Below are 7233 nucleotides of genomic sequence, written 5' to 3' on the forward strand. Positions count from 1 at the left end.
CAGACCCCACACCCGCCAAGGACAAGGCCAGCCCGGAGCCTGAGAAGGACTGTGTAGAGAAAGCAAAGCCATCACCTCATCCCACAAAGGAGAAACTGAAGAGAAAGGATGAAAGAGATTCTCCCACAGTGCACTTGGGCTTGGATTCCGACTCAGAGAACAAACTTGTCACAGAATTAGGAGAAGATGCTTTTGGACAGGAGGATCGAAAACACCAAAAAAGAGCCCAAGGTCCTGTCACCTAGGTAAACCTGCCACCATCCACTTTGGAAGGCAACCAGTCTTCCCCAGAGACATCGGTACTCACCTCCTCAGCCACACAAGCACCTGCGGCTGAGGTCACTGCCATCACCAGCATGATGTCTACCATCACAGTCATAGTGCTGGCTGTAGCCTTCAAGGGAAGCCCAGTGAAGAAGCAGAGGCTGCTCTTACCGAAGGAGACTGTCCCAGCCTTGCAGCGGATAGTGTGGAATGCATCAACTGTTCAGCAGAAGGAGGTCACCCAAAGCCCATCCACTTTCACCATCATGCTGGTGACCAGCACACAGCCCTAAGTAGCAGTTAGTGCTCTGCAAGCACCCTGGCATCCATGATAAATGCCAACCTGCACATTGCCAAGGTCTCTGCAGACATGGCTGCATACTACATTAGCAAAGTACACTAGCAAAATGATGGACGCCATAAAGGGGACAATGACAGAAATCTACAATGACCTCTCCAAGAACACCACTGGGAGCACAATAGCTGTGATCCGAAGGCTAGGGATTGGGGCTGAGAAGATGCAATGCCTGCACCAGCAGGAGGTTGCTGAGATGAAGCACAACTTGAAGTTGACCATGGCTGAGATGTGGCAGAGCTTGGAACAGGAGCGGGATCTGCTCATTGCTGAGGTGAACGAAGAAGCAGCTGGAGCTGCAGAAGCAGCAGGCAGTAGACAAAACCAAGAATCAATGGTGTGCCACCTGCAAGAAGGAGGGCATTTCCACCAGCTACTGTGACTACCCCTGTCAGCAGGTCCCCTGGCCCTGCACATGAAGTCATGTATAGCCAGTCGGCTACTGCCCCTCAGCAGGAAGCAGATGCCAAGGTAAGCACAGAAACAGGAAATAAGTCATCACAGGGCACCTGCTTCAACGGAGGCAGCACCTTCAGAACTGGTCAGCGCCCCCAAAAAGAAAGAGGAGTCAGCTGAGAAGAGCAAGGACAGTAAATAGACCCTGGACCCTTCTGGATCCAGAAAGACATCCTCCTCTATGCTCTTAGGCTCCAACGAAGGCTCTGTTAGCAAGAGGTGTGACCAGCAGCCTGCCTATACCCCAACCACTACAGACCATCAGCTGCACTCCAACTACCCAGCCCAGCAGTCCCATTCCAGGAGCAGCAAGGTGGGTTTGTAGAACAGCAGCAAGAAGGAGCAAGAGTCATCTTGCTCTGAACACAGTGCAGAGACCAGCACGTAGAACCTCATGCCCAAAGAGTCCCGGGAGTCTCGGCTAGACATCTTCTGGGAATAGGGGTGCATTGAGAGCTAGAACATCTCCCTGTTTTGGAGGGGAGGTAGAGGGGGCAGCAAGGGGGAGTGGAGTCAGGGCAACCGAAACAACAGGATGCAACAGAAACTGGAGTACCGCACCCTTAGAATTCCCAACACTGGGGCTCTGCCCATGGGCTTGACTGCAAGACACAACTTGACTCCATCCTGGCTCCTGCCTTGGCTGGGAAAGCTCTACCCTGTGAGACAAATACTTTAGGTGTAAAAAGGTACATTTTGTGATGTCACTGACCTAGTGTAATTTTCCTTTTCTTATCTATAAGACCTTAACTTAAATAAAAAACAAAAACAAACAAAACAAAAACAGAAAAGAAAAGAAATGCAAGATACATATATACATATATATACATTATTATATATATATATATATACATATATTTATAATGAAATCTACAATTAAAAGAATGTTTTGGTAATCGAGGAGCTGGTTTGTTAGCCCATAAGCACTCACACAGATTTGTGAAGGTGTGATTCTCAGAATCAAGGACTCAAAAGGCAAGGTGCCAGGTGAGGCATGGGATGGAGCATGTATTATTTATCTGCTGAAGTTCTATGTTATGATGACTTTATTTTAAATCTTAAGACAGCAAAAATATATTTCAATGTTGTGAGATAAGCAGTTGAAAATAAGAATTCCAACACTGCTGTGATTTGCTGTGAGGCTAGATAGTGAATTCTCCCTCTGAATCTGGGTTTAGGGCCTAAGAAGCAGAATGCCAGTCATTTTCAGAGTACCAGTGAACAAAGCCCAGACCGACCCATACTAAACTGAAATACACATTAGTAGGAGGCACCTCCAGGACACACCTTGATCTTTGTCAACCAGGAGAACAAAAGACTTAAGTGCTCCCAAGCATTGGGGAAATAATATTGTTTAGAGGCTAATAAGTCAGGCTCTTTGTAATGTGTGCTAACTGGGTTACAAATGTGGTTGCATCCTTATCTGAGGGGACCAATCAGCTAGGTACTTCAGGACAACTTGACTATAATACAATTGGTTTTTTTTTTTTGTGGGTGGGCGTGGACAACTTGTGAGTAACACAGAAATGTCTGTATTTGGCTTTGTCTGACCTGCAATCAAAGTACAGTTCCCAAGACTCCCCCAAACAACCACCCAGAACACTCTAGGCTCTGCACCCACCAGAACCACTGTAGGACATGTTTGTGGGAAGATGGAAGTGTGGGTATCCATTGCTCTGAGAATCCTAGTTTTCAAAGTATCTAGGGGTGGGGACAATACTGGATTACACAAAAAGCTTAGGGTTTTCTATTGGGCTTGGAGTAGATGGACTTTAACTGGCCCTTTCAACTGTGGTTCCTGCTTTTTGGCTCGCACATGTTTCTAAAAACAGTCTGTCACAACAGACACTGAGAATTCTTGTACAGGCATTGACATCTGTTTTGTATCACTATCAGGTACCGAGGATGGTGCCTCAATGACCAACTAGGATGCAGAGCTTCATACTTCAAATTCAGACAAAACAGGATATCCTTGCTTTATTAGATGTCAGTTCAACATGCAGAAGTGACATATGATATGTTGTGAATTCTCACCTAAATCACTTTCTGATGGCAGGGATCTCAGGCAGCAGGAAATGGGTGCTGTGTATGAGAACAGGGACAACAGAATAATCTTAAGCTGTAGACTATGTGACAACAGACTCTACTGTTGTCCCAAACTGATAGCAAAATATTTGTTATCAAGACAGATGGGAAAAGATGCACTTGAAGTCTAGAAATCTCTGGGCTGTCATCATGATCATCTCACAACTGCTGCTCTCCAGCATTGACACTTCACAAGGAACTGTGTCTAGACACTGATCTTGCCAATGCAAATCAAAGCTTGGTGGAGTCAAGGGTTAGTCTACTGTCTCCATTCTCCTAAGAACTCACTTGACACGTAGGCAATCCAATAGTCAAAGACCCATTACCTATGCCTGGAAAAGGCTTTCAGAATGTGAGGGCTGACTTGGTGTCTGTATCTGGCAGTTCTTGAGCCCTCCTCGCTTTCTTCACTTTGCCAATGTAGGCCTCAAAGAAGAATTGGCAGAAGAGCACAAGGTGGCTGATGTACATGAACAAGGACCAGAAGATGTTCTGAAAGTTGGAGTAGCACTAGTCATTGTCATGCTGCATCCAGTTGAAGACCAGGTAGTTAATGACACAGTGCATCAGCATCTGAGTGATCTGGGACAAGGTGATGAACATAGCAAAATTCTGGGAGACTTGGAAACCCACAGCCCGCAAGGCATAGTAAGAGTACATGAGAGCATGCACGCCATAGTTCATAGTCATGAACCAACCACCCCCAGCTACCACGTCTTTGTAGGAGTACCAAGAGTACAGAAGCACAGTGGTGTGGTGGTTCCAATGCAAGAAGATCAGCTTCTGCTTCCTCAGAATGATGAATATCATATCACCTAGTTCGGATGCTTTGCTGAGCACAAATACATAAGCCCAGAATTTGCTGACAGGTCCATTGTAAAAACTGGTAACAAACTGACTGCTTCAGGCCTTTGGTCATCAAAATGTACAGCATGTAAGCACCAGTTCGAAGAGCACTGAATATACTGAAGACGGCAAGAGTCAGTGACCAGAGTACAAGTGGCTTCCACGGTTCAAACTTGGCTAGCTTATTCATCAGATGCTGACCACCAAATATAAAGACTGTATACAGCTCAGAAAACAGGAAAGATTTCTTCCAGTTTTCATGCATCCATTGGATGGCTTCATTCTCGTTGAACTGTTTTTCAAATTCGCATTCTTGTAAAGTCACCATTGACATGTTCTTTGGGCTGTTCTTCAGAGTCTACACCTGTTCTCTGCTCCTCCACCCCCAGCTCCTAGCTCAGGGGCTCTCCTCCTAGTGTTGGCATTCACTGTAGGAGGAAATGAATACCTTGTGATCTTAGTGAAGTTCTGCATTTTTATGTAAGCATGAAACACAAGCAGGGTGAGAGAAAGCCAGGCCCCTACTAGTGTCCATTAACGCTATGTCTGCTGTAGCTCCATTTTGTATGTTGTATAAAATGAGCATCAATTGAAGCAAAAGGTGATGTATGTATATCAGAAAAAAAAATAATTGCATTTCATTCCAGTACATTCCGTTTACACATTTTAGTCTCCGTTTACTTCGTCTTCATTGTAGATAAGAGAATATAAGCTGTGCATTGCCCAGCTAGTTTACTCCTACTAGGAAGGAAGGAAGGAAGAAACACTAGAAGAAAACAGGAGAGGCTGGGCGGTGGTGGCACACGCCTTTAATCCCAGTGCTTGGGAGGCAGAGGCAGGGGGATTTCTGAGTTCGAGGCCAGCCTGGACTACAGAGTGAGTTCCAGGACAGTCAGGGCTACACAGAGAAACCCTGTTTCAAAAAATAAAACAAACAAACAAAAAACCACCAACAAACAAACAAAAAAAACAAACAAAAAACAACTAAACAGACAAACAAACAAAAAAAGAAAACAGGAGAGAAAGTTTGTGAATTGCAGTCATCAAAAGCAAAACAAAGCAAAACAAAACAAAAAATAACAACAAAAAAATCTAGCCTAACTGGCCTTATGTAGGAAGCATAACTGCTTTTAGCACATGGTAGTATTTTTCACATTTTATTTGTATAATATTTATATTAAACTTAAATATCTTTTAAAAATAGAATATAATGGAAAATAGTGGTAGTTATTAGTCTGTTTTTAAGTATACATGGAGTAATAACGAAATCCAGGCTTTTGGTCACAAATGTAGAGAACCAAGGCATGGAGATAGAGAGGCATCCTGTCTCAAGGAAGAATATTAATTGTTTGAAATTGTTTTAAAGAGACATTACTCTTCATAGAGGGAGGAATAAAGAAAAAAATTACATTGTTTTATGAATAGAAGGAATAAATAATGCTAATTCTTTAAGTGTTTTTAACTATACATGGAAAAATAAAGAAATCCAGGCCTGTGGCTTCTAATGTAGGAAACAAAGGCCAGGAGATAAAGAGAAATGAATAATAAAAATGACTTGAAATTGAATTAATTGGTTTTTGAGTTGTTTTAATTATCAAAATGAAGCTGGTTATAAGTTTGGTGGTATTAATAAAATTACTATTCCTTTGGGAGAAAGGCCAGAGTAGAGCAGGAACTAAGGCAACTGAGGCTGTTAACTTGCACCAGTCTATGTCAGGCTGCCAGACCAAGGACATGCTGTTTTGGGAGAGAGGCTTTGTATTGTGTTAACAGGAAAGGAGAAAAGGCTTTGGACCCTTCCCACACTAATATGGATCAAATATGATAGGGGAACACTTCCTGAAGATTTTGGCAACAGAAAGAAAAGACAACTTTAAAAAGATCAAACAGGACAGGTAACATAAATTACTGCTCCCTCTACAGGGGAAGAGCCCTGAAACTGGCTTAGACATAAAAATATCCCTAACCAAAATGTTAGCTAAAATTAGCCAATAAAACCTTATGGCTACAGATTCCTTAAAATTCATAATGCCACCCTTCATATGACATGAATGAAGATTTTTTATAATTGCTTATTGATTAAATTAATTGATAAAAAAGTTGTCTTTTACCTGTTCAAGTAATGAACAAGAATTCATCCTTAACTGATCTATGCAGCTTGACCTACCATATAAATATGTTTATAGACCTAAAAATTTGGTTGTAAGATTAATATATTGTAGAAACACCAAGAGAGAGTTCTGGCAAGATTCACCCTCAGGGATGTGAGATGACCTGCTGTTCCATATCCCTGCCTGATTCTGCCTTCCAGAGTGGCTGCTGATTTTCAATGACCTTGATTTATCTAGCCATTCAGAGGATTACAGTCAGGGTTTCAGTTAAGCCCTAAATTTTCTAAAAATACAGAGACTGGATAACAAATACTAAAGCTAGCTTTCTTAAGTCTAACCAATTTTTCTGATTTCCCTACTCTTCTCCACCCCTTTAAAAATTTTGTAACCTGAATTCAGCAGGAAGAAGTTTGTAGAGAGTTGTCATCCTGATCCATTGGGTTTGGGTACCAGGTTATTATTATTTTACAAATTCATTTTATAAATGTATTTTGTCTTTTTAAAGGATAATTTGGGAATAATTTTAATTTTGAGCAGGAAGGAAGTTATAGAGCTTGGATTCAGGCATTTCTTTCTTTCCTTTCCTCTTCTCTATCCTTTCTTGGTAAAGGGTGAAAATATTGAAAAGAAAAACTTGGGATATCATAATATTATAGAAGTTAAAAAAAAGACGTGTTATTCAATTTAATCTTAAAGAAAACCTTTTAGAGCCACAATCTTATATTGGTAGAAATCTTAATATTTGATGCAGAAATGAAGTTATATTTTCATATATTCATACAGAATTTATATACTGCTACAGTTTTAAGGTTTTCATTGGTATAAATCTTTGTATATTCATGCAAAATTTTAAATTAATATTGTTCTTAGTAGATAGGCATTGTGCCAATGCAAATCATTTATGAATACAATGCACATCTCTTTGTGTCTGAGTCACCTCACTCAGGATGATATTTTCTAGTTCCATCCATTTGCCTGCAAAACTCAGGATGTCCTCATTCTTAATAGCTGAGTAGTACTCCATTATATAAATGAACATTTTATTTTTTTATTTTATTTTCTTTATTTACATGTAAATTTCTCCATTCCAAGTTTCCCCTCCAAAAAACAAAGAAA

General features: G+C 41.2%; 1 protein-coding gene and 2 pseudogenes across 1 annotated transcript in view; 2 read left to right on the forward strand and 1 right to left on the reverse strand.

Annotated features, from left to right (window-relative positions):
• LOC116104082 overlaps positions 1–1517 on the forward strand; it is an 8312-nt pseudogene extending 6795 nt beyond the window's left edge.
• LOC116102063 (uncharacterized protein C2orf78 homolog) overlaps positions 1–7233 on the forward strand; it is a 135806-nt gene that overhangs the window by 23370 nt on the left and 105203 nt on the right.
• Positions 3506–4340, reverse strand: LOC116104083 (annotated as a pseudogene).

The sequence above is a fragment of the Mastomys coucha genome, unplaced genomic scaffold, assembly GCF_008632895.1.
Source record: "Mastomys coucha isolate ucsf_1 unplaced genomic scaffold, UCSF_Mcou_1 pScaffold21, whole genome shotgun sequence".
NCBI classification, from domain to species: Eukaryota; Metazoa; Chordata; class Mammalia; order Rodentia; family Muridae; genus Mastomys; species Mastomys coucha.